General features: G+C 37.5%; 1 non-coding gene across 1 annotated transcript; it reads right to left on the bottom strand.

Moving 5' to 3' along the window:
- Positions 1-2598: 2598 nt before the first annotated feature.
- On the bottom strand, positions 2599-2731 carry LOC150004503 (small nucleolar RNA SNORA66). Its single transcript, XR_016512518.1, has one exon. It is a non-coding gene; the product is annotated as a small nucleolar RNA SNORA66 (small nucleolar RNA).
- Positions 2732-5503: the final 2772 nt, after the last annotated feature.

The raw sequence follows: 5503 nt of genomic DNA, 5'->3' as shown, positions 1-5503 counted from the left end.
CCCAAAGGATGTAGTAAAAAGGATAAAAACTAAAGTCTTTCAAATCCTTCCACAATATAAATCTATCAGTCTGTAAACTCTGGGAGAGCAGGGCTCACAGATTAAATAGTTTCCCATGGTAATAATGTTTGGTTGCTAGCAAAGGAAAAAAAAATAGTCTGAAGCCCTACAGATAAGGAAGAGAGAAAGAGATGAAAAAGAGCAAATATCACAATGAGATAAAAAGGAAACTGGAAAAATATTGGACTTCTAACAACTACCATTGCTTTATGGAAAACAAAAACCAAACATCACCAAAGAATATCACCAATCTTTGTAAGATTTGCCAGTTTCTATGGTCTTGAGGAGGAGTGCTATGGGTATGTGTAGCACACTGCAGAACCTTAATTCTCGCCAAAGCAAAAGCTACCCAGGCTAGTTCAGAACTTTCCATATATGTCGTAGTTCCTGGGGGACTGGAGGCTGGAATCAAGTCAGCAATATTACATGTGTTTGGGAAGGGAAGTTAAAATAAATGATACTCCACATGAGTAGTTACATAAAGTCAAGCATTAGCCAGTGATAGCAGAGGTAGCCTTGTTTGATAGTTGATAGCACTTTGTATCAACCCATGAACAATTTGCTGATCACACATGGGGAAGTGCATCTTTACAAGGAGGGATGAAGTTGTCACCACCTGAACCCACTCATCAATTTGCATCTCACATGGTGCTTCCAATGTCATGAATTATGAATGCACTGCATCATGATTTAAGTATTCTTATCAAAAAGTATGAACCCAAATTTAATCAAGCACTTAGATTCCACTTCCAGTTTATAGGAAATACGAGAGATAGAAGAGCCAGTTAACACCATGGGGAAGCTGGTGGAGAAATCCAGAATTTAGGACATTCTACTGTATACCTGACCCATCTTTTCAACAAGTCTAAGGCATAGGGGAAAAAATGGTGTGTGTGTTGATTGGGAAGAAACAATTGAAGACTGTAGGAGTCTAAGTAAGGATACAGAGCAAACAAATGTAATGTGTGGACCTTTTTTGGATCTTAATTAAACAAACCAACTGTAAACAAACATCAGGGAGATGGTTGGGGGAATTAGAATATTAGATGATATTAAGGAGTTACTGTTAAGTTTTCCTAAGTGTGGTAGTCACATAATTGTTATGTAAGACTCTGAGCTTAATTTTTTGGAATGTATGCTAAACTATTTAAGCATAAAATAGACTTTTAAATGCTTGAACCGGTTTTTATGTTGACATAGTATTAATAGATTCCCTTTGTGATGAAGTCAGTTTGAAATGAGCTCTCTTAGCAGTATGTTTGAACACTAATAATAGTTGTCTAGTGGAGAGGGAAAGACTGATGGTTCAGGAGGAAGAGAGGAAAATTTCTGGCATGATGTCTCTGAGCAGGCCACGAGAGTTGTGGTCTAATGCAGGGCTAGCTGCTCAGTGCACCCACGCCAATCCACAAGTGTTTGTTACAGGTTCAGAATTGAGAGAGTACACACTTTGAAACTTTAATAACAATTTGACAGAGTAAGTTTATGTCCATTGAATCTAATAATTTAAATGAGGCTTATAAAAAAGATGAATTTTCTGTTATTTTAAGTCGGATGCATAAGGGAAGTGATATTTATTATTTCACCACCACTGTTGCCAGGGTTTCTTAACCTGGGTCCTAGGATGCATCTCAGGAGGTCCATGGACCCCTTACATGGTGTGCTAAGTGGAAGTGCACAGAGGTACACAGACACACATGAACACATACCTATGTCATATAAATATCACCCACATCTGTCAATAGTTTTCATCAGGTCCTTGGAGAAGCCCACAGTCCCCAAAATGTTGAATCCTCACCCCAGAGCTACCTTAGGGTAATTCTCCCCACTTTGCTTAGAGTTGCCTGTGTTGGCACTTTCCCCCCCAGATTTATATATTTTAAGCATCTTAAATTCTAATTTTAGCTCTCCCCATTAGTGTGGGCCCATCACCTGTAGTCATTTAAGTACAAGTGTTTCTGATTGTTCTCATCACTCTGCCAAAAGGAAGCCCTTAAAATGAACATGACAAGGAAACAAAGCTGCCCTCATGGCAGAGAGGCTCCCTCGCACCCAAGTCGGGTGAGGGACAGGGCTGTAGTGAGCCTTCTAAAGCCGCAGTCACCAAGCACTCAGTTCCTGCCAATTTCAGTTCCACCAGGTTGGCATGCTCTATTTAACAATTTCTTTTGGCTTAGCTACTCACCACACAATTAACTGTTTAAACAAATTCCAGAGAGCACATCAGTTATCACTAATGAATTCCAAATCAGATCATTCAGAACTACAAAGGGCTGCCAGATGTTTTGGGCAAGGAGAAGAGGGGGTGGAGATGCGAGAGAGAGTAGATTCTTTCCCATCGCTCTGTTAACTTGGCTCTGAAAGCTGTAATTTACCAGGCACTGGACTCAAAGATGCATCAAGCACATTTAAAAACATTTCTTGGAGATTGTTTGAACATTAATTTTGTTGTGGCATATTACTTTATATTGATATTATATCTACCGAAAACTTTTCAGACCTCTTTTTATTTATTTATTTATTATTTTAATCTTTTTACACTGTACTAGGATAGAATGGATCACCTCAGTAGCTTCTGAGGCTAATACATTTCTATCACCACAATTACTTTAGCAAACCTGGTTCCCTTCACTTCAGCAACATCATGCAGAGTTAGTGATTGAGTTTGCACCAGATCTCTTTTTTATATGTCTTATTTTGCCCTAGTGTAACCGAATGACAGAGCAAATGCTGTGACTATTTCCCATTTTTCCAGATGAGTAAATTAAGGCAAACTGAAATATGCAGGTTATTTTTTTTAATGATAAGACTATATTTAGAAACCAGATGTTCTGAGGTTATTGTTGGACACTGTCATTTCCAAACAACCAGTGAGCTAATAGATATAAAAATTTCCAAGAAATAAAGTCACAAGAGCCCATATGGAAACCACATGATGTGTTTTAAGGTATCTGAATGTGACAAAACTAGTCAGGAAAGTAACCTTGTAGTGCTGAGCCTAAGGGTAAGAGTGAGAACATGAGCTGGCCATGTGCATTTGAAGGTCCTCAGTGGATGCAGTTCCTGGTAGGAGGACAAGGACCAGAGGATCTTTAGGCATTGGGATGTCATCAACAAAGATGTGGGAAAGATTTTGCATTATGTTTCTAGAGTCTGATCATCAGCGGTCAAGTGTGGCAGAGCTGGTCCCTCTCTGAGCAGATCGATTTCCCCTGGAAGCTGGTTCCATTATCCTGCCGACTTAAAGATTCCCACTATAATATCACTTAAATGTGAAATCTAAAGAACAAAATATATGAACATACAATATTGAAACAGACTTACAGTTATAGAGAACAAACTGATGAGGTCAAAGGGAGAGGGGTTGGGGGACTGGGTGAGAAGGTGAGGGAGTAAGAAGTACAAATTGGTAGTTTCAAAATAAGCATGAGGATGTAAAGCACAGCATAGATAATATAGTAAAAATATTGTAATAACTATGCACAATGTTACATGGGCACTTGAATTATTGGGGGAACACTTTGTAACCTATCTGAGTGTCTATACACTGTGCTGTACACCTGAAACTAATACAAAATAGTGTTGAATGCAAACCATAAATAAAAAATAAAGCAATAAAGAAAAAAGATTTTCACCGGACTCATGTCTAAAACAAAACCCATTCAAAGGGCTATAGGATCAGCACTATATAAAATATGGACAATTTAAGAGGTGGTTAATAAACTTGGTTAGAAAAAGGGAATCAAGGCATGTGAGACCAGAAAAGGACTTGAAAAAACATGGATCAACTTGTTCATCTCTCAGGTGAGAGGACTGAGGCATAGAGAGAGTAAGCAATTTGCCAAGAGCACACACACCTTTTTTATAGAGATGGAGGTGATAATATGTTAATGAATGTTTTCTTCTGCTTATTTTCATGTTTAAACTAAGTTTAAATATTTCTATATTTCCAGTAGGCTTTAAATATTAAACATTTGTGGTCTCAAATGTTGGTGTAAATAAGAATTAGTGTTGGTTTTTGCCTCTCCTGCTACATATTAGTTCAAGTAACCAAATTTTCTTTATAGGTAGGTTTCTAACTTGTTAAAAATAATAGCACGTTAAATATCTCAGGAAGAGTCCAAAGTTAGAGCCTCACATACAGAAAAATCTTAGGGGCTACACTTTTTTTCTGCCATGTAAGGATTGATGAAAAAGGCTGACTTTTTGTTTGTGAGTGCATTTGATGGTGCATTCCACCTCTACAATACATTTGATTTATAAACTCTAAAAATAAGACATAATTTAGAGAGAAACATGGGCTTAGTCAGAGTGAAAGTCATGGAATAAACAGTGTCTTGCAATCACTAACATTCCAAAATCAGTTAATCAGTTTCCAGGGAAATTATAAAACCAAGAACTACAAAAACCATCTTCTGTCCTTTGCACTGTACAAATCAATCAGAGAGAGAGAGAGAGAGAGAGAGAAAGCCCTGCTTGGAATTCAAGGACATCCTTGTTTGTTTTTTACCCCCAAGTTCAATATTTCAACAATACGTTTCCTTTAGAAACAATGAGGTGTGGTATGGTTAGAATGACACTTTGCTTCTTTTTATTTAAAAAAAATTTTCTTTATATTTCATTTTTTTACACTTTCTTAGATACTTTACTGGGGTGCATTCATTTTCTTTTTTTTTTTTTAAGTATATTTTATTGATTATGCTATTACAGTTGTCCCAATTTTTTCCCCCTTTTCCCCTCTCTGCCCAGTATCCCCCTTCCTTCCAGCAACTTCCTCACCTTAGTTCATGTCCATGGGTCCTTGTGCTAAGCTCCTTGACTTCTTCTTTTTCTGTACTATTCTTAACATCCCCAGTTTATCTCATTCCTACCAATTCAGCTTCTTAATCCCTGCACCTGCTTCCTCCTCCCAGCTGATAACCCGCCAAATAATCCCCATATTTATGATTCTGTTCCTCTTCTGGTTGTTTGCTTAGTTTGTCTTTTATTTTATTTTTAGATTTAGTTGTTTTATCTTCTTTTTCTTTTTTCTTTTAAGTATATTTTATTGATTATGTTGTTACAGTAGTCCCAATTTTTGCCCTTTGCTCCCCACTGCCCAGTACCCCACTTCCCTCGAGCAATCCCACCGCCCTTAGTTCATATCCATGGGTCATGTATATAAGTTCTTTGGCTTCACCCTTTCCTATATTATTCTTAACTTCCCCCTGTCTATTTTGTACCAATCAATTATGCTTCTTAATTCCTGCACTATATCCCCATTTCTCCCCGTCCCCTCTCCCAGCTGATAACCCTCCAAACGATCCCCATACCTATGACTCTGTCTCTATTCTCGTTTGTTTAGTTGGATTTTGTTTTTATTTTTTAGATTCAGTTGTTGAAAATTGTGAGTTTGTTGTCATTTTAGTGTTCATAGTTTTGATCTTCTTTTTCTTAAGTAAGT

This window comes from Furipterus horrens, unplaced genomic scaffold (assembly GCF_987537825.1).
Source record: "Furipterus horrens unplaced genomic scaffold, mFurHor1.1.pri manual_scaffold_7, whole genome shotgun sequence".
Taxonomy (NCBI): domain Eukaryota; kingdom Metazoa; phylum Chordata; class Mammalia; order Chiroptera; family Furipteridae; genus Furipterus; species Furipterus horrens.
Note: the sequence above shows the minus strand (reverse complement) of the source record. Positions and strands in the feature narration are given on the sequence as shown.